This window comes from Pseudopipra pipra, chromosome 5, assembly GCF_036250125.1.
Source record: "Pseudopipra pipra isolate bDixPip1 chromosome 5, bDixPip1.hap1, whole genome shotgun sequence".
NCBI lineage: Eukaryota > Metazoa > Chordata > Aves > Passeriformes > Pipridae > Pseudopipra > Pseudopipra pipra.
Window position 1 is genome coordinate 6,334,705 of NC_087553.1, and position 22,280 is coordinate 6,356,984.

A 22,280-nucleotide genomic window follows, 5' to 3' on the forward strand; every position below is an offset into this window, starting at 1 on the left:
AGACCTGGCCAGTCGAGGCCTTATATTAAAGAATATGCCTGAGAAAAAGGCAACCAAAATGCTGTTTACTCTGAATTACCCCCGCAAGCGTCAGTCACTCTCTGCAAAAAATTGGGACCTCCTTGCACAGAACCACTTCCTGTGATTTCTTTCCCTGAAAATGAATCCAAAACTCTTTCGCTAAAATCATAGAATCATTTAGGTTGGAAAGGACCTTGAGATCATCAAGTCCAACCACAAAACAAGTTTTAGGTTGTTTTTCCTCGTAAAATCAAAAATGAAATTGAAACCAGAGCTTTCACTCTCCTGTTGAGGGCTCCAATCCATTGCAACAGCACCTGGTTATTTGAGAAGGCAGCAGCTTTTCTTCCATCTATACAAATCATGACATCGAGGTGCTACATCCCACCCCTTTGGTTGGGATGAATTCCCTGAACACCTCTGCACAACCCTCCTCCAACTACGTAGGTGTAACGTGGCGAGTGGTCAACATAAATCTTGTGTCCTGGGCAATTTGGACTCTTATGGTCCACCTTGGTCTTAGAGCCCTATGCCCTGTGTCACATCAAGGGTAGTGGCACATGTACTGAAAGGACACCAGGCAGAATGAGGTCAAAACGGGAAGGCTTTAGAGACTCCGTCTAGACTTAGCCTTTAACTGCTCGTGCCCAGGTGTGCAAACAGGGGCAGGGAGGTCTTGTGTGGGAATGGCAGGCACATGTAGCCTATAAGAAAGGAGCTAGAGGTGGGAGAACTGCAGTTGTGGGTGTAGTACCTAATCCCTTGGTGTGGGGTGTTCTGCTGACAGCTATGATACCGATTCAGTCATCAGTGGGCATCTTACCCAACCTCTGTGGGGCTGGCTTTTTTCCAGCACTAATAAACTGAAGACAATAATGCAGTAACGAAATAAACACAACCTTGTAAAATTAATTAATGCCTGTACATACAGTACGTACTGTACATACTGTAATAAGGGGATATAAAAGGGTCACATCTTGCTGATTTTCCGGTTGAAAAGATCTTACTAAAGGGCCTATCTTCTATCGCTGGAGTGGGAAAATTATTATTTTTGGAAAAGGTAGGTATGCTGCATATCTCGGGTTCTTCCTAATGCTCCTAAGACAAATTGCGTAATTAACTTAATATGCCGATCCTGTAACTCCGTTTCTGGGTACAGCATTCTCCCTGAACATTTTAATCACAGCCGTAAATTCTGCTTTAAGCTGAGGAGACCAGGAGGTGCAACAACCTTGGAGGACACCCGAGGGACCACTCGCCCTGCCCCTCCGTCATGGATTTGGGAGCTTTCGGTCCCCCCTCCCACGCCTCCCCTGGCCTTCTCCTGGGCGCGTGCGGGGGCTCCAGCCCAGCCCGGCCGCGCTTCCCGCATTCCCGGCCGGCGGCTCACGCCGGCGCAGGCGGAGCGGGGGCGGGCGAGGGCAGGGAAGGGGCTCGGGGAGGCGCTGAGGAACCGCCGCCGCTCGCTCCGGCCCCAGCGCCCCGGGCAGCCCGGAGACGGCACAGGAGCCCCAGCAGCCCGGTAAGGAGCGGAGTCACTCCGGGAGGGAGGAAGGGGAAAAGGGGGAGAGAGGGAGCCTCCTCTCGCCTGCTGGCTCCTGCGGGGGCTGTCGCGGCGCGCCCGCACACCCTGCGGCACCGCTACCGCGGGGAGCGGCCGGGGCGGCCGAGCGGCGCTGCGCCCGCGGCTGGCGGGCGGTACCGGCGGGGGCCGGGGAGGAAGGGGCGACCTGAGGCGGGGGAGAGGGGACGGAGACACACGGGACCGAATCCTGCCGGGGATGGCCCCTCTCCCTCGCCCCGGGGGTGCTCGTTGTGCCCGGCGGCTCCCGCCGCAGAGCCCGCGGCGCTGAGCCGGCCAGACCCGGTCCGCACCGCCGGGCGGGCGGGAGCGCATCCTCCCCCGGCTCCGAGCTCATCCTCCCCCGGCTCCGCGCTCATCCTCCCCTGGCTGCGGGCTCACCCGCCCCCGGGTGCGGGCTCGGAGCAGCGGGGCAGGCGCTGCGGCTCCCCGCCTCCCTCCCCCGGCCGGATACACAGTGTCAGACCCGGAGAACGAGAGAGGTTTGGTAATTATTTTATTTTTTTTTTCTTTCGTTCGTTCTCTTTCTCTTTTCCTCCTCTTCTTTGCCGGGAGTTGCTTGCGTGCTGGGGCTGGGGGGGCGAGGCGAGGGGCAGTGGTTTGGAAACGGGAATTGGTTCGGAAAAGCGGTCACTGAAGGTAACAGCTACCCGCTGGGGCACACTGGAGGGAAGCGAAAATAAAATAAAATAAAAACCACCATCCAAAAAGCACCTAAAAAGGTGGTGTTGGGGAGAGGAAGAGGCGACGGCGTAGAGGGAGGATGGCCGGGCTGGGCTGGGCTTGGCTGGGCTAGGCTTGGCTGGGCTGGGCAGGTACCGCGGCCCGGGGCGCCGGGAAGGACCAGGGTGGGCTCTGTGCGGTGCCCCCGGGGACAGCTTCAGTTTTCATTCGGGAGGGTTGGAGCCGGGGCGCGACCGTGTGAGTGAGGGCAGGATGTGGTGAGCGGCTCCCGCCCTGCCCGCAGCAGGGTTTGCTCCGGGGAGGGGGTAAATCTTCAGTGCTGTGCTGTTTAAAAAAATAAATCAAAGGAAGATGTAATTTTAGGGGAGGCTTGCCTTTTTGTTTTCCTGCTGTTAGGCCCATACGTTTTTTCTTTTTTTTTTTTTTTTTTTTTTTTTTTTTTTTTAAGAAGTGTAGTATCAGACAGCAATAGTTTTAATGGTATGAGGAGGGCTCCTTGCTATGTCTCTTGGTTGGGAAATGACTGGATGGCCCCTGCTGTCCATCACTGAGATCTATCCCGAATTTTGTTACAGGATCCTTTGAGGATATCCTGGGTTCTCTGGAAACTAGAGACACGTGACCTTGTCTTGTCTTATACAGCCCTTTGCAGTAATGTTGTTATTCGGAACAATTCGCTTTTAGGTGTTTGCCTCAGAGCCTTTTAAGGGCATAACTAAGTAGAGAAATAAGTAGTGACAGGCCATTATCTTGCAGCGGGAAGCACTAAAACTAAATGGGAGTTGATTCACCCAGAAGTACACAGTTTGCACTACAAATTCAGTGAAAGGGCTAGTTTTGGATCTTTATTTAGACTGAGATTTTGGTATCTCTGAAGGTCATTATTAGCCTAGAAAAATGTGTTCTAAAATCCATATCAGCCCTAATCCTGTTTCTCTTGAGTTTGTATTAGAATAAGTGTGAAGTTGAAATATTAGATGATCCCAAGAATGTAACAAAATGCATGGCCTTTCAGAAGCTTTCAATACCAAAGCTGACACTGCTTTGGCAGTTAGTTTAGAGTGTAACTTTCTACATGTGCTTGTGTTCTGGGAACCTTCCTCTCCACTTGATAAGAAGCTGGTGGCAGTTCAGAGATCTGCTACTGGAGTTTGTATTGATTTGCACTGCTGTATCAAAAGCATCATTTCCTGCTTACCTGTAATGTTCTTGACTAGAAAAGTGGAAGTTCTGTTCATTACTGATGTACTCGTCTCCTTTTTAAAGAAACTACATAGTTTAAATATTGCACTGATAGTTGCCTTAGTGAAGTTGTGAAATCCGTGTTGCAATGTAGTGCTTTAATCTGCAGATCTATTGTGTTCTCCTGATAACTTGCTTTTACATAAGTATAGTGTTTTAAAACATTTTCTCCATGCTTTGGGGTGTTTGTCTAAGTTAAAGTAACGGTAAATTTCAATACATAGGTGATGAGAATAAAAGTTGTAGGGGGTAGAGATGCATTCACTCAAAGGTATCTGAATTAAACATGAAGCAATAGCAGATTTAGGCCAGCCTTATACTATATTTAGAGGATGTTCGAGGATGCATCTGAGACTGTCACAAAGCTGCAAATTCCTCAGTTCTGCCAATTCAGGTTTCAAGTCTAATCCCTATTAAAGCTTGTTTAAATTAGTGGTTGGGGGGAAGTACAGTTTTAAAATACCTTGAAGACCATGTATGAAAAGCCTGAGTAAATAAAGCTCCTAGCGTGTCAGCTGGGGGAAAACAAAAGAATCTAGAGATCAAATGCTGGAAAAGTAAGAGGAAGTGGCCTGTTAGCAGAGGCACGAAGTTTGTGGCTCTGTTATGGGAGGCAGATTTGACTGATAATTTTCCTGTGCCTTCCCCAAAATCAGTTCAGATTTGACAGACCTGGATTTTGGGAGGGGGTGGATGGGTGGGTGGGGAAGGTTGGGAAGGTGTGGGGGTACTGGCAGGGAGGACGTGGATACTGACAGGGCAGAAGGACCGTGACAGGGACAATTGGTAATATGTCCAAGGGCACAGAAGCTGTCGTGTGGTCTGCATGGTACAGCAGAGGAACACAAATCAGAAATCATTGGATACTGATGATTTCAAATCCCATGGCAGAGCGTAGATCCTTGCTCCAAAGGAGCAAACTGCATTGTTAGTGTCATTTAAAAAAAAAAGTATTTTTTTTTCTACACATTTCACATAGGAAGCTCCTAATTCTAATCAGTTTGCAATTTTTTTTTTCCCCAATAGAAAATAATTTTGACCTATACAAGGGACAGATCATGTGAACAAGGGCATAGGGAAGGAGAAAAAAATAAATGTTTTGAAATTGACAAGGGAAGAAAGGTCCTCTTTTTTTAATTATTTGTGTGTGTGTATGATACCACAATCTGAGTAGTTCTTAGAAGCCAAAGGGCAGTGAAGAATAACTCAGGGGAGTTGAGGACACTCTACTGACAAGTGCTTGACTCAGCTGGATGCTATTGCTTATCTTATTATGTTGCTTTGTTTTTCTATGTTTGTAGGAAAATTTTGGGAACAATAGCTGCAGGGGGTAAGTTAGCATTGTCCTATTGTTGCATTACTACCCTGTTGTTACTGTGAAAAAATATAGCATTCTTAGTCTCTAACGGTCCTTGGTCCACAAAGGACACTTAAGAAATGAGTTTCAATATTGCAATGCTCTTCAATGAGATTATCTAAACTATCGGCTGTAGGTCATAGAAAGAGTCAGGCATCACCAGATGTACCTAGAAATAAGGATAATCTGAAGGATGTTCACTTCCCTGGCTCAAGCAACTATTACATGAAAGTATTCCCTGTTGGTGAGCTCTTCACCTGTGTCCATGTGAAGCTGGGCTGGAGACAGCCAGATCTTGCCTGTCTGCAGGGCAAGGGGTGAGGCCTGGCGGTGGTTTTAATTTGCCACAAACGTGGGCTCCTGGCAAAGGGTCATCCTGCCTTCCTGCCTCACCTCTGGCTACGCATTCCCCATCTCCCGCTTGTGCTGGTACTGTCACTCCTGGCCAAATGCAAATCTGCTCTTGTTGTTGCTGTTGGCCTGGTTTTCAGTTGGATGAGTTCCTGGGTCTGACTCAACGCATGACTAAAACGCGCCGAGGAGTCAGCGGAGACCTGTGCTGGGGGAAGAGCGGGGGGATCCTCCTCGCGCTCGGTGGGAGCCCCGCTGGGACCAGATTAAACCAGCGACGGACCTGCAGCCTAAGGAGCTCACTTGGTGCTGTGCTAACACTTCTGCACAGCTCCCAGATTTAGTTTGGCTTCTATCTGGGCAGTTTGGAGGGTGAGGAGTGGTGCCTGCCTGTGTCCAGTCACCCGAGCAGACATACCCTCAAGGGTCTGGTGGACTGAGCCAAAGAGGAAACTTGAAGGACATAAAGAGTATGCTGCAGAGGATGTTTTGTCTTTTATTGCGTTTTTTTTTTCTATTTGATTTTTTGAATGGTAAGCCTATAATTCCCTTTTTTTTTTTAACACCATCTGAAGTAGATATTTTGTCTGTGGTGTTTTTTGTAGTTTTGTTTGTTTGTTTGTTTTTTTGGGGTTTTTTAGTTCTTTTTTTTCACAGCACTTTCAGGCTTACTTTAGAAAATGGAGTTGTCTTTGGGTGATATACAGTGTTAAAATTACAGCTAACTAGGTCTTTACACAGTCACTAGTAGGATCTTATGTGTAGGCATGTAATTAATGTTCCGTTGGTAATTATTGAAAATTGGAAAGGCTTTCTCCCTCAAATCTCTGGCTACACTAATTTTTGTTCAAGCATAAGGCATATTGAAGGTTTGGAAAATATACCTGTAATTCACTGTAATTGTGTTCAGTTCTAAGCTTATATTAGCTGTGTATTGTAAGAGTTGCTTGTCTGTGTGTTTCTCTTTGTACCTGGGCTTGGGCAGTTTCAAGTGACAGGAAATTACAAGGGGCTCAGTTCTTGCACCCATGCTCTCAGAAAAAGATACCTCGTTCCCCAAAAATATACTGTTGTGTTTGATCTCAAAGTTTTCTCCTTCCTGAAAGTAATTGTGGAGCAGCTATGCCCATAAGAGATTCATATAATAGGTTTTCCTCATACTTTATTTAACTTTTAACCCCTTATACCAGTATCCATCATCCATATCTGCTCTGAAAAGCAGGAGATTGTCCCGTGGGAACGACACAAGTATAAAATTTAATTACTGGTTAATGAATTTGAGAATGGGAGGACTGGTCACAAACCTGTATGCTAACAATTTAATTGTTAGCTGTCTTTTACCCTGGCATTATCCAAGCCCAGATCCATGTTTTATTGTGTCCAAAGGTGAAAAGCAATTTTACCAACAGGTGTTCTCTGGAAATAACTGTAAGTTTTTTATTCTAGGTTTTAATGGCTGTATTTACCTTTGCAGCAGACTCGTTTTTTACTGCTGTTTCTCTAATGCTGTATAAAATTGGAGCCAGCTGGACTGACAGTGCCTTTTTGTTTGGTTGGTTGGTTTTGGTTTTCCTTTTCTGAGAGCAGCCCTAAACCTCATTGTTTAAAGGAAAGGAAGGTTCACTGATTTCATGTAAAGAATGGCAATTTATTTTGTTGTAGATGGTTCAGGAGGGCCTTTTCTTATTCAGGGAATGCTGAATATAATTACACTGTAGTGTCACAACGCTCTCTAGAATATTTTTTCAGAAACTGCTTTAATGCTGTGAGGGGAATGATGAAAATCTAAATTGACTTCAATTTTGTCAACAAGGCTATAGATGAACAATAAGGAAAAGGTTCTTACAAAGCTATGCAGTTTAAAGAAATGGAAAACAAGAATAAGTGTTATGTTGACACTGAGTCAACCACACCTGTTTTAGAGGGAAATCTGGAAAGCAGAGATGCTATATAAAAAAAGTACCAGCCCCTTTCAGGAGTTTAATTCCTACACTACCCCCTAGTAAATCCTAAAAGAGAGTCTTAATTTATGCACAAAATGTGTGGGTATTAACAGAGCACGGTAGGGTTCCAAAAGGTTCTTTGAAATGGGTGTACTGTGGAGTTAACAATGGTTAAGGTGTTACAGGTGATTTCGGTAGCAGCCAGAGGTGGCACCATGTAATACTTCATTGGTGGTAAGTGAAAGGGCCTGAGTCATCTTTGTAGGTGTGCTGTGATAGCTCAGAGGAGAGTTACAGCTGACTGGAGCTAATGCTGTTTTCTCATTAGTAGGGGGTCCTTGCTCTGTAAGCACAAGTAGCAATAACTTGGAGGAGTTGTAGCTGTAGCAATCAGCAGTGCTTTGGCCAAACACACAACACTCATTTGGAAATGTATTTTTCTGTGGCTGCTCTTGCTGACATATGAATTATTTTTTTTTTGCCTTCTTTCTGTGTTTTGAGATGTAATGTGAATAATTGTGTTTCTCTGAGCTTTGCTCCCCAGCGCGGTATGAGTAATGATATGTAAGGTTATTCACCATTTGTCAAAGTTTGGCTATGCAGGGTTGGAGCATCTGAGATGCCTCCTTCATCACCAAGGCCTTCAGAAGCCTGAGCTGGTGCTTTCAGTGAGGTCTGTGCTGGAGGGCAGGTGTTTGTGCTGTGGTTCAACACCAGAGTGTTCGGTGGTGCTCACTTAGGTCCTGTCCTTTGGCGTGGTCAGAAGCAACTCCCAGAAGCAAAGGAGTTGTGATCTGTGGTGAATGACTGCCAAAACCAGGAGCTCTGCCCACTGTGGTCCTGGGTGGGACCAGCAAACACAGAGGTGGGTTTGTGGCTCTACCTGGCTGGTTATCCTGGATTAATGGGTTACCTTCAGCTGGACTTCTGCAGAGAGGCAAAAGCAGTTTGGACGTGGGATGGAGAACATGAGCAAGTGAGCTTTGCCCATCCTTTCCTGCCTTTGTGGCAACCAGCGAGATAGACTGCTGATTTTCTGGAGTGAGGCAAGGAAGGAAGAGGAAGGGAACCACTCCTTCTGCCAGTATCCTGCAGAGCTGGCAGGATGGTGGAGCCAGGGACTGCCACAAATCTTTTTAAAACCATCTGCTTTTACCACCTGTCATTGCTTATTCACAAACACACAGTCTTATTGGGCATTAGTATTAAAAATCTTGCTCTGTAAGCATAAAAATGAATAGGTCCCTACTTGAGTTAGGGGCATATAATGGGGGAATTTCAGAAGTGCTCTGTTGTGAGGGAGAGGTGAGGAGAGAGAAATAAAAGGACTTGGCTGCCCAACACTTTCTGATGTAGTCCCTGCTCACAATGTTCTCTTATTTTTGTTATCAGCTGGATGGCATGATTCTGTTTAAACCTAATTTTAAGGATGACTTTGAGGGTGAAATTTTGTTACAGAATGAGCCCTTAGCAAAACTACTGCATACACTGACATCAGTTTATTCATTGCTTCTAGCTTTAACTCAAGGGGAATGTCACAGTCCAGGACTACTTCTAGATTTCCTTTGGCTATTGAATTAAATGTCATGGCTGTAAAGGACCCAACTCCTTTGTTGGGCAAAAAATTTTTTGAAGAGACTGAGAGTGTTGGTCCTCAGGCCATTAATGAGACACCCAAAATCTCGTGTATTCATGTTTCTAAATTGAACGTGACAGACAGAATTATACCCTTAGTTAACCCTGGATCCAACCTCCCTGCTTTACTTCTGATCCTGCAGACTGCAAAGAAACAATCTGCTTGCTTTTCTGACAGACGATCTGTTTATGCAAACTCAGAGCTCTGATAGCTGTGTAGTCCAACACTGCGTGCAGTAGATTACACTTTATTCCTGTGGCTGCAGCTGGAACTTCTCAGCCTAGCTCTTTACGTGCCCTGTGATCCCTTCTCCAGTAATGTACATTATTGCTTTGATGTGGTTCTGCTTGTACTTCCCCATGGAGCCCTTCTGCAGGAAGAAATGAAATCCCAGGTCAAGATGTTACAGATGTTGAATGACACTGTCTTCTACCAGTGACCTCCTTCAAGCCCTCGTTGCTGCTCTCTTCACTACATACTCCAAAGCAAACTAAACTAATACACTCTTAGTATGGAACAGACTGTCGGTGATCTCTCTGCACTTTTTTGTGTCTTTCTTTGCATCTGAAATAAAATTGATGACACTTGCAGAGAAGAGAGGGCAAGGAGCCCAGCAGTACCAGGGTGTTTATGCCATGCTTTGTTGCATAGAGCAAAACAACCATCAAATCTTGCGCCTAGATACAGTAGTCAAACCTGCCAACTCAGTGGAAAACCTTGGTGGTTCTGCAAATCACCAGTAACTTTTGTCATAGTAGTTTTAATTTTTCTTCATTCTTGGATTTATGTTCTGTGACTGCTGCTTTGCCCTGTGCGTCCTCAAAGCAGCTGCTGGGTTTCTGCTATACTTGAATTCAAGGTTTCAGGACATCCTAAACAATACATTGAATTGATGGGAAGTGCTGGGTCTTGATGCGTTTCTCAGTTAATTTTTTCATTTCCCCTATTTACTAATCTCGGTGTCCTCTCTCAGGCATTTTGTGTTGTTCTTTTGCCTAGTTCTGCTGTTGCTAAGCTGAGACAGCTCAGGCTGTGTCCACAAAGACTCATTTTGTGCCAGATATGTATCACCTTCGATTTGGCCTATCCCTGACCCTTCATTACCTGTGTAGCACCGGGCAAACTGCTGGCTGTGTATTAATCCCTGTGGCTCAGAAAAGAATTCAGCCCATCTCCACCATGTTCTAAAGCTGTCTGTATTTACGCTAAAATGAGAGTTTTACAGGCACCTGTCTTACATCCTGCACACTGCTGTTCACTGCAGGGTCCAGCTCGGATGATTTGTGGAGAGGCAATGTTCGGTTCCTGGTACTGGAATGCTCCATGCGTGGGGCATCAAGTGGTGTGGTCCAGCTTTTTTTTTCTGCTGGATGTTGTATTGGACCATCCACAGCTGAGATGCTGGCGGTTGTTTTCTGCAATGAGTTTTTCTGAGTTTTCCACCGTTGGAAAGCCTGTTTATTGCTTTGACTAACTAAGGGTTTTCCAAAGACTGACTAGGTATTGCTCACCACTGACAAACCTGCCCACAAAGAATTTCCAGCAGGCATATCGGGGAGGAGGTGGAACTGTGTGCTTCCAAAATGGTGTGATGAAAACTCATATTTAAAGATGAGGTCTCTGGACTGTGCCAGCAGAGTGGTACTGTTGAACCAACCACATAAACAAAACTAAACTGTGATCTGACAGCAGGTCAATCACAGCATACAAGTGCATTGGCTGTTCACACTACACCACTGGGGGGGGTGTGTGTGTCTTAATTTTCAGGTTCCTCCTGGAAACATTTGCCTCTTAATGCTGCATTTACTGCAGCGTTGATTTTCAAGTCATAAGTGGTTGAGTTTCAACAGCCACCTTTCTACTGGTGAATCATCAACAGGCTGAAGTTGCATTAATAGTGAACATATTTTTGTCATTTTTTTCTGGAAGGCCAGATTGCCCCCACACCAGGATGGTGATATACATAGGAGGACAGGTTGGTTACTTTGACATTGCCTCTGCATTGCTCTTGAAGTTAAATATGATTTTCAACTTACAGTCTTAAAGGTTATGGGCTGGCACGTCTAGCTATTGGTATTTCACCTTAAAAGTCGGATAGTCATGTTGAAAAATGAAAAAATAGTATGCAATGCCAGAGTTTCCTTTGCTCACCAAAGATTGTGTCCTTGAAGATGAGGAAGTTCTTGTCTTCTGAAGTGACATAATCTGCATTTGTCAAAAGCCAAGTCCTCTGCTTGTCACTAACATTTAATTTCCATGGCAGCCTAGGTAATTCTTGTTCTGGGAGATGAAGTAAGGTGATCAGGAGCCCTTCCTGAGAACTCATCTCTGCTCTGAGATTCACGTGTTCGAAACGGTAAAACAGTCACAATACTGTAAAAGTAAATCTTTCATTAAATGACAGGGCTCCTTCAAAGAGAGTAATACTCTTTATTTTCCTCATACACCTACACCGAGTATGACTAATGTCATTGTGACTGTGAGCCCTTAAATAAGAAGTGGAATTATAGAAGTAGGTCTCATGGCACTCCTAGATACATAGCAGGAAACTTGTACCTTGTCCCGTGGGTGAGAAGAGTACGCTAAATTTATTACATCCGGTAGTTGGAAGTAATCAAGACAGTAGGATTCTCTTTCATGTGATGCATGCAAGTCCTTATGTGGATTTTTACTTTAAACACATTTTCAGTGTGTTGTCTATATTATCACTTTGGAGTAGCATTGGCAGCATTTGATGCTTTGCTCCATGTAGCTTTGTAAAAATATCACCCAGTATTGCTGACTCATTTCTAAAATAAAATGGGGACCTCCTTGCACTTATTTTTTCTCTTTTTGTCTGTCTTTCTGACTTTGAAATTCTTATCTGCTATGTGCAACCTTCTGTCCTTTCCATGCAAAATACAGTGCCCAAAATATCCTGTGTTGGCATACTTTTAATCTAAAGTGCTCATAATTGCCAGCAGTAGCTTCCTTTAAATTATTTACAGACTTTTCACTCGAGTGTCCCATAGGTGATTGGGTTTTTATCCTGTACAGTGCTGTGCAAAAATCTTAGCAAACAAAAAATTTCTACTTGCACTAATAGAGGTATTGCATCTATTTGATGCTCGTTTTGAAGATTCAGGAAGATTAAGGGCAGGGAAATACATTAAGGATAACTAATTCTGTGATGAAAAGGTCATACTTCATTGCCTTAGCTTTTTTAAATGCTGCATTTCCCATGCTTTATGGAAGTTGACCTTCTTTCCTTTAAAAAGCAAATTCTGAAGGAATCTGACTGCAAGATTAAAATGTCAGCTTTCTGTTTTCATTGTCCTCCTATTCATAAGTTGTAAACATACAACTGTAGAACTCATGTTTTTGTGTTGAGCATTTCTTCATTGATTAAGTAATTTCTTTATTACATTGCAAATAAATATAATTTATAGTGTTATCAAGGGAACATATGTTCTGATATCTCAGGATAAACATGAGAATTATAATACTATTTCTGCACCAGAACTGCATGATACAAAACCAAGATATTCTGGGCCACAGGTTAAGTGGTCTCTATCCTCTTGAGAATGTTTTCTGCCAGAGCAGGCTGATTTTATTGGTATAGAAAGTCTCTTGTGTCTGTACTTTGTGTTTACTCATATGCTTATTGGAGATGTGCATTTTCCTTGTAAGAGTGTGGCATTAGTACCTGAAAGCAAAGGGAGCAAAGCAAAGCATGTGAGTGATAATCCCAGGTACAAAGTATGTGGAAATTAGGTAAATGTGGTAGATTTCAAATCAGATATGGAGGTCTGCCAGCGTGCCAAACGCTGAATGAAGAGGAGCAGGATAGTGTTTTGCACTTGTGTTTCCCACTTCACTGTTAACAAAGAACATGAAATTAACTCTCCTCAGCCCTGTGAGGCACATCTGGAGTTCTGTGTCCAGTCCTGGGCTCCTCAGGACAGGAGGGACATGGAGCTCCTGGAGTGGGTCCAGCAGAGGCTGCAGAGATGGTTCAGGGACTGGAGCATCTCCCTGAGGAGGAAAGGCTGAGGGAACTGGGGCTGTTCAGCCTCCAGAGGAGACACTGAGAGGGGACCTCATCCATGTGTGTCAGTGTGTGCAGGGAGGGGGCAGAGGATGGACCAGGCTCTGCTCGGGGGTGCCCAGCAATGGCACAAGAGGCCACGGGCAGGAACTGATGCCCAGGAAGTTCCAGCTGGACATGAGGAAGAACTTCTTTGCTATGAACCAAGCACTGGAACAGATTGCCCAGAGAGGGTGTGGAGCCTCCCTGACTGGAGATATTGCAGAACCATCTGGACATAATCCTGTGCCATGTGCTCTGGGATGACCCTGCTTGAGCAGAGAGGTGGGACCAGATGATCCACTGTTGTCCCTTCCAGCTTGATCCATCCTGTGATTCTGTAACAGAGTGTATGTGTTGAATTAACACATACAGTAGTGACTGGTGTTTAAAAACTGCATATGGTGAAGATGGCTTCCCTTCTTTTGTTCTGATTGAACACTGAAAGTTGGCAACAGCATGGTGGGGTTTGTCTGAAGACCTCTGGAAGCACTGCCATAAGACAGCATTTGGGTCTTCTTGTTTTCTCAACTCGGAAGCAAGTAGTGACAAGTCCCTGGTGAAGTCGGAAGAATGGGGTGACAGTCTTGCACTGAGCATTCTGGAAGGTAACCTGGCAGGTTTGTCAAGACAGCAATGAGATCTCTAATGCCAGTGAAGGGGACTCTTTCTGGGTCTCCCTCCGTCCCCTGAAGGAACCACATCCTAGCAGAATCCACACGGAACTTAGTCATTTTAAATAAGTATAAGGTCATGTGTCAGAAAGGTAAGTTATTCTTCTTTCCTTCAGGTACTTTGGAGATACTGTTAAGGGTAGGGTCTTTGTGCTGTGGGGATTTCTCAGCTCTCTGTTCTCCCTTAATCAGTATTTAGAGCCCTAGCGCTCTGAATATTTGGGTTCTCTGCTTTCCAATATCAGTGGTTACTTGAGGCAAGTACTTTGTGCTAGATGGCTAATCATTAGGATGGGGAGTAGAGCCCTTTCCTATTTTATAGGAGTGAGGTGAGGATAAATATTGTGTTTTCAGAGCTGAAGCAGTGTGGAATTGAGTCTTGCAATGTGGCCCACCGAGCAAGGGGCATGGTACGTTCCTGTTCCAAATATGGCTTTGTACAAAAGCAAAGATTGCCTAGGAGAGCATAATTAAGCAGTGCTGCACAGGAAACACAGAATATTTTACTATTCAAGACTACTTAGAAAAGGTGGTTAAGTTCAAATCCATTAGGCTGGGTGGGATTTGTGCCGGGATGCTGGAAGACACAGATCATGCAATTGCAATTCTGCAGTTGCAATTCTCTGTTAAAAAAGAATAGTAGAGAGGTCTCTGGTGACTAGGGAAGGGCTACCATTATAACCATCTTTACGAAGAGCAAGAAGAGTAGTTCAGGAAACTTTAGGCCAGTCAACCTTCCACAATCCCCGGAAATATTATTTATCGTATTTGTTTCCAAATGTGAAGAGAATGAGAAAGTAATCATTGTCTTGCTTAGCCATTTTCAAATTCTCTGCTCTTGGCACGCCTTGGGAATAAATACAATGTTCACATGACCATAGTAACCCAACTAATTTGTATTTTGTTTGAATTATTTATTGAGCATTACATCTGTTGTAGCCATTACGTCTCTCTTCGTAGGTGTTCCGGGAGCTGCAGAAATGTATAGAAATCTGTTTTGCAAATTAATTTGTCAAAAATAAAAGAGAGAGGTGAGAAAATCAGCTGTCAAAATCATAATAGATCTATTTTCTCAGATCAGTGTTGATGATTGCCCGTTTTCAACTGAATTGATAATTGTTTTAGATCTGTGATTGAGTGTGAGTGCTGCAAGATTTAATTGAAGAAGCCAACTCATGGAAAGGGGGAAAAGTAGTCCACTAAAAGCCAGGATAATTGGGAGTATGATTTTATCAGTAATCCGAGGTAGGAGTGCAGACAGAATGGGGTCAACCTTTGACAAGACAGAAAGAAACACCCAAAGTCCTGGTTCCCCAAACCCACAGCCCAAGTCCCATTGCCAGAAGCCTGTGGGTGGGAATTTCGGTGTACCCTGGGCACCAGCCCTCCCTTGAGGCTGGCCAGGAAGAGGTGTTGCAATCGTATGTTGGTCATCCTTTGTGGTTTATCTGGCTCCCAGATAAACACTGCTGTCAGCTACATCAGGGTAGGAACATGCAGATGTGCCTATATCACTTCAGGGCTGATTCCAGTCCCAAACCAGTTTTATTTCTTTCACTTAATGCCTGAGCCAAGAAACCCTGCGCAGTTGAGTCAAGCCAGTTTAAGGGGGATCAGATCTCATTTAGGTTGCTTGGGATTATATAGAGAACAGGAAAAAAAAAATGCCAACCCTCTAAACATTTTATGTTCTTAATCCAGGAGAAGTGGGCCTGGAAAAGCTTGGGTTTAAACTCTTGACTTTAGCTGATGTAAGCTGAGTCAAGGTACTACACCAAACTAAAGCTTAATTAACATGTGGTCATGGCCTGCCTTGCATTTCCTAATTCAGTATATTTCTGTGAAATGCTTTTCCAGACTACGCCTGTGTGATTAAAATAGGCATTACTGTTGATTTACTGCACTCTTTTTTGGTGGAGTGCTATGCCATAAAAATAATGCCATGTAGAAATCCTGCTCTGAGTAGATGTGGATTTCCTTCCTATGGTTGGTATTGCCATAACAACACTTCCCTCCAAACCATGACTGTAATTGCGAAAGTTGCCATTGATCTTATATGTGGTAATTATACCTGTATTTAGCAATGGAACTCCTAATGTCAAATGAAATAAATACTTGCTTTTTTTTCCTAGTCATTCCCCTCCAAGCTTTGATCTTCATTTCAGCAAAATAATTTTATTTTTAGGAAATTATCGTTTTTTCAGTAATTTGTTGCTAGATGTGAACACAATTTTTCACTCTCTGGATTTAAAATGTCTATTGGAGCTTAGTTTAAGCATCAGCATTCACTGTGGCAGCATTACTGGAAAGGTTCTTGGTAGGAACATCTCTGCCTCTGCTGGATAAATTTTCACAAGGGAATAATTAGGACCTAGTCTAGATCTCAGAGGAGACAAATATGAAAAAAGGAAATTATTTACATATATTTCAGAAAGAATATGTTCCTGACAAGCATTTCTTGTGTAAATCTTACTATTTATGTAACGAGGATACGTGTATATTCGTATTTGTTTTCAATCCAGAAGTAGGAGCAGCAGCCAGGGAGTAAGTGTGTGCACAAAAGCTCTCGAAGTAGAGAGTGTAGGAAGCAAATCACCACCAAAAGATCACATTTTTTTCTGGTGATCTTCACTGGGCCTTCCAGATGTTCTTATTTAGGGCCTGGGCAGTGCTAACTTCGCTGAGAAATGTCTGTTTTCTCGGGGAGTTCAGTACTGCAGCGTCGACACAAACTGAGTGTGTGGAATGGAGCAACCCTGGAGACACAAGTGGTGCCGTGGAACAGCCTCTGTGGCACCGAGGGCTTTGCTCAGCTCGCTGTTTCACACAGAGTGCGCTGGTTCCTGTGGGCTCCCTCACTGCAGGGCCCTGCTGAGGCATCTCCTCAGCCCCCCAGGGCCAGTGATACCCCAAAAGCAGCTTTGCAGCTTGTCCCTGCTGCCTGAGCCAAGAGCTTTCTGCCAGCTGGGGAGATTCCACACTACAAGGCCCGAGAGGGCGAAGTGCAGCGTGGTTGGTCTGGGTCCTGGGGGCTGCAGTAACTTGGGGCTGTGTCTGGTCTGGCGCTGCATTCAGGCAGGTGTCTTTCAGTAGGTCAGAGCTAGGGCAGATCAGTCACTTGAGGTGGCAGCCTGTGTCTGGCAGGGTTTGCCTGTTCATTCATGCTGCCTCTCCTGCTGTTTGGGAGACCCTGTGCTGCTGTCCCTAATATGCTTTTTACCTTTCTCTTGGATGTGCTGCCTGAAAGTGAACTGTATTTGATTGGAGCCAGCCAATCTCATTGTTAAAAATGGATAAACCCACAACCCCCTAGGAATTAGAATGTATAAAACTGATTCTGATTAAACCTCGTGGATTATGCAAGAGCATTTATGAAATGAACTTAAAAACTACAGAGTGACAGCAGCCAAGGTAAGAGTGTAATCAATCACGTGTAATCACAGTTTGATCTAGAAGCTGAGGGGTCGTTGTTATGAAAACAAAAATACAAATCAGTTTGAATTCCTTGGATATGATCTGCTGTTTCTTCTCTGAGCAGCCCAGCCAGCAAATCCCAGCTGGGTTTGCAGTCATGAGTGATAGGCACGTAGTTTTGAAATAAATTGTAACTTTACCAGGATATCTTGGTTCTGTTTGTCTTGTAATATAGGGCTTGTTCATTTTAAATTCCTCCTTGTGCTTAGACTTTGGACTGGGTTTTATTTGAGAGATTCAAGGCTTTTAAGCCGTAATGTAAATACAGTTTAGTGAAGGACTTTTGCCTCCACAGAATAGATGAGAAGTGTTTCTGGGCCCCTTGTACCATAGTGATGCTGCTAATATGATCCCACCCCTGCTCTCTATTTTCAGTGAGTTCTGAGAACAGACTCGTCTAAACCTCAGGCTGTAACTTAGTTGTCCCTCTCCTAAAATTGCCCCTGCAGAAGAGCCCTTAATACCTCTATCTTTGTGTGCTTGACATCCGAGACCATAAATTAAAAAGAGGTTGTTGTTATGCCATGAAGACATGTAGGGTACAAGTAAAATCACTTGGGTCGCTGGAGAGGAGAGGGAGTGCAGCATATGGCTAATACTTTATCATCAGGGAGCATCACATTGCACAGATGAGTTTTTTGGACCTGAACATGTTTAAAATGAAGCTGGTTGCTGTGTGACAGCAGCAGCACTGTGTGGACATCTCAGAGTTGTCAGAAACACCCCAGTGTCTCTAAATCTTATAGTTAAGCTGGTTACAAGCTGGTTATTCCTGGAACCAGCAGGAACTTTATATATGTGTTTGTATACACTGTTCATAATGGAAATTTTATATGAATACCAGCATGAGATTACAAAGTATAACACAGCTTTGGTAGGCAAAAATTTATATGTGCAAAAACATACCTAAAAGTGGGTCCCAAAGGCAGTGAGCCACCTACCACACAGGTCTGTTGAATCTCGTGCTTCATGTGTAAGACTCAGTCCATTGGCCTCTCTTCCCTAAAATTCTGTGTTTGTGGATGGCTTCTCTCGAGCTCCAGGCTGCTGCTCATGGCGAGCTGGTAGAGCTGGAGAGGCATCATTCCATGGGACTGTGCTGCAAGCCAGGTTTTGCCTCCCTGCAGAGCCTACCTGTGAGATGATGGGTATGGAATGTTTGCTTTCCTCTTGACCTGAAAACTTAACATGTGCCCCACAAGACCCTGACATATCACAGATTTCCCCAATGCTAGTGCAGAGTCTGTCTTTCCCATTGATGTGGGATAACCTGGATCGTGTCATTTAATATTTTGTTATTATTTTTAGGAGTAACAGATTAGATCTGCAGTGGAAGTTCAGCAGAATGAATGATCTGCATTGGTTTATGGTAACAGAAGATTTTTGGTTTAGTTTTTTCACGGTTAAAAAAAGGTGTTCAAGTAAACTACAGTTGCAGAGGACTTGGTAACCAGACTGCAGAAATCTCTTTTGTGCATCAGTGTGGGGTAACTTAGGGGATCAAAAAAGTGTCAGGGTTTGTTCTGGTTTCCTAGTAGAGAATACAGCATTTATAACTTGGATATCATGACCACAGCAACATTCTTTCTAAGCCCTTAACTGGTACTTCAGAAGATGGGGCTGTATATGTAACTTCTGCTCTGCTCGCCACCTTTCTCGGTCATGAGTTCTGACCTTGTCAAGTGGATTGTTTTCATAACTGCTAAGCAACAGCAAAAACCCAAACCACAAAGCATTATTAGAGCAGCAATCTGTGTTTCTGTGGCCTCCCACCATGAGACAGAGTCAGGCTGCACACGCTGCAAGCTCAACAAGCTGCAGAAACACAACTTGGCGAAGTTTGAAGGCAAAACTTTCTTTGGTTTCCCATTTTATACCATCTTACTAAATCTCCTAATTGTGAAGGCAGTCAGGGTGTTTTTATGAGCCAGACTAATTCAAAAGCTCAGTAAAGGTAGCATGCTTTCCTACCTCATAGTTACATGGATAGATCCAATGCCTCAAAAGTGCCTTGCATTTCCTCCAAGTGCCTGAGGAAAATAGTTCCTGGATGCTACAAACTGGAAGGAAAATTCTGGATATAAGTTTATTAAAGACTTAAGTGATTGGTTTTCATTCAAGTATTAAACTTGTCAACTGTAGTAGTTTGGAGGTTTTTTAAGTTGTTGAAAATACTTCATTTTCTTGCTTAAATAAGTGTATCAATTGCTGTGTAAATACAACTGGGCAGTGAACTGTCACTTTTTAAATTTGCTAACTGTAAATTTAGCTTTGTTTAATGAATCCTATAAACTGAGCAGATGAGTTGGACCTTGGAACCCTTCCTCTGAGCCTGACTCATAGACATTTTGATTTAGCTTCAGGAATGGTTCTCCTTGGATTCTGTTATCCTCAAGTGACACTAGCTTTGCCAAGCTTGGCTGTTCAGGAAACATAAATCATGTCCTCAAAAATAATGAGAAAGTACCGAATAAGAAAACAATAGGACAAATGAGCAAATCTGTTTGAATTCATAAGCTTCAGTCTTCTCACTGCAGTAACTGAGGTTACACGGGAATTCTGCTCTTATAATCAGGGAGCCTGGGAAGTGTCTGTTCCACACAGGACTAGTCTGGTATTACTAAGGACAGGGATATTCTAATATGGACATAGTCTATAACAGATTTTAGCTATAGCTAAATATGTTATGTTATAATATGTTATGTGTTAAATATGTTATAAATATGTTGTGTTGGATGATGTCTACTGGTTCTTCAGTATTGTGCAACTTTCTCAGAACATAAGCTGTCAGTTCATTTTGCTTATAAGCAGGGAAATGTTTCTTTCTTTTACTTAGTTGAGGGAAGAAGCCACTGAAGTCACATAATGATTAATTTACTGCAAAAATTGTTATGCTATGGGTACAAGATTTGCCAGAAAATGTAATGCTTTTGATCTTCTGGGTTATTCTTGATGTGAAATACAATCAGAGCTGACCCAAAAAGGTCAGAACGAGGTTCAGCTGAACTCTGTATGGTTTTCATTTTGATCTTTCTGGTTTGGTTGATTTGGGAAAACTTGAGCCCCTTTTTTCCTTGGAGCACAGTGCTGGTTTGAACTCAAAGCTTTTACCATAACACTGATTTTTTCGTGGTATGCTCCTCAGACTTCGGTTTCTTGTATCTTAGAAGTAAAAAGGGATGAGAAAAGAACCAGCTGGTTCATGTGTGAGCAAGAATCTTAATTTATCAGTCTTCTTACAACCCCTTGTTTTCCTCAGTTTTCATTTTGAGCTTGTCTCTTGAATGTTGCAAGAGATGGAAAGGGAAATATAACAAGTTTTACTCAGCCTCATGTAACAATCACCTATAAACTTCAGGTTTAAGTAGTGTATGTCTAAACACCTTTTAGCAAATTTGGTCTAGGTAGTTAACATTTCAAAGTGAATTAACTTTATGTGGCTTCTAGTGTGCAGTTTTATTTTCTAATAAACACTATTTAGCTGCTGGTGATTTAATCTTATTTAATCTCACAGCTGCTAGAATAATGCATTTCAACACAGTCACGCTGAACATTAAAGTTAAGATCTAGCAATCCAATAGGTAAGCATCTCCTGAGGGGTTCGTTTTGTTGTTTGGTTTTTTTTTTCCTCTTGAGAAGGGAATGTTTATTGTGTCTGTTCCAAGGACTTCCATATCTAGTGTGTAGTGTTTTGATTTATAGACCAATTTATTTGCATTTTCTTTTTCATTAAAAGCATCATGGAGTGTAATGGTTTTTAGTTGCAAATTTGTACCAGCGTGTAGTGCTGCAATCTTTGTTTTGACTATTTGCCACAGCCCAAGTGAAGTGAAATGCTTTGGAACATCTTGACTTTGCTGTCTGACAAGTTTCCTCTAAGAGAAAGCAGATGGGTGTTCATCAACAGGAAAAGAAGGGATGAAAGTGTGGAATGCACAACAACAACCCTGCGAGTGACACTCAAAATGAGTGTCAGTGATGTTCTTTTCATGCAGACTTGTGCAGGTACTTACAGTCTATACCTGATTGTGAAGTGCAAAGGTGCTGAAGCTCACTCCAAGTGTGAATTATCATAGGTATTTTATTTATTAGTATTTTACATTTAAGCATCTTGGGCTTTTGATTATTCCATGTCTTGTCTTTACACCTGTGATTCATATTCAGGTAAAGTACTGTTGTCTAAACTCTGGCCTCCAACCGGGAGGTCTGGAGACACACCATCTATAACACTGCGGATGCTTTTGAGAAAACACGCAGGATCACCCTTGAGGAGAAAAGACAACGCAGAAAGAATCGTGCCTTGCAGAATTTACCACCTAAGGAGTCTTTCTGCTGTGCCTTTTGCAACCGGACGTGCCTCACCAGCGTGCTTGTAACAAACGTGGGTAGAGCCCTTCCCAAATCTTTGTTCGCGAAGCCCAGCCGTGATGAAGAAACTGTTGTCTAAACAGGTACATATAATTCTAAATCTCTCTGAACTGCAGCCTTTTAGAACTTTATAATTTGTTTCCATTTGAAAGAAATGCTTCAGATGCTGCCCTGAACAGGAACGCTCTCTAAATTCATGGATTTAATGAGGTCATCCTGTCTTATTCTTTGCTATGTTATGGCATGCAGTATGTCCTTGTAATTCTCTTACTAGCTCATTCATTATGAAACTCTAGCAATGATTTTTCAGATGAGGCCAATAAAATTAGACCAATTTGTAGTTTATGAAGTGTAGCTGAGCAAGGAGAAAGTATGTGCCAAAAACGAGTGTTATGAAATTTCTCTATAATTGTCTTGAAGAGGTTTCCTAACAACACAGTCATTTCTGTAATGGTCTTTTAAACTCTTCATGCTCATAGAAAGCTTTAAAAATTATGCTCTAGCATGAATTCTAGATGTAAGAAATTCAGATGCATTGTTTCTTTTAAAAGAAATGAGTTCAGGAAATAGTACTTGAAGTGGAAAGGCACCCTGACAGTTGAGGAGTATTTACACCAGCTGTGCATAATGTCACTTATCTTAAAGATGATTGCAGTCTGCCCAGAAATAATTAAAGAACATGCACTTCCATGCTGGCTAAGGGATGCTATGGCTTTGATGCAGCAGCTGTGGGAATTCAGTACTACTCAAACTATAGACCACGAGCACCCATTTCAGCAGACTTAGGGCTGTATCCCCATATGAATTGCCTTATTTCCTCATCTTTTGCCTATGTGAGCTTTTATGAGTGCTAAGCTTACAACTGCATCATGAACTTGGAAA

The 22,280-nt window shown here is 43.3% G+C and overlaps 1 protein-coding gene across 4 annotated transcripts in view; it reads left to right on the plus strand.

Annotated features, from left to right (window-relative positions):
* The first annotated feature begins 1,058 nt into the window (after window positions 1-1,058).
* LOC135414032 (fatty acyl-CoA reductase 1-like) overlaps window positions 1,059-22,280 on the plus strand; it is a 135,692-nt gene continuing 114,470 nt past the window's right edge. Inside the window, exon 1 of one of the 4 annotated variants that reach the window (XM_064654277.1) lies at window positions 1,059-1,081. The gene's annotated coding sequence lies outside the window, so the exon portion shown is untranslated. Of the gene's footprint in view, window positions 1,082-1,415; window positions 1,544-1,716; window positions 2,091-22,280 lie in introns of those variants that run through there. The other 3 variants (XM_064654279.1, XM_064654278.1, XM_064654280.1) reach the window with 3 other exon arrangements.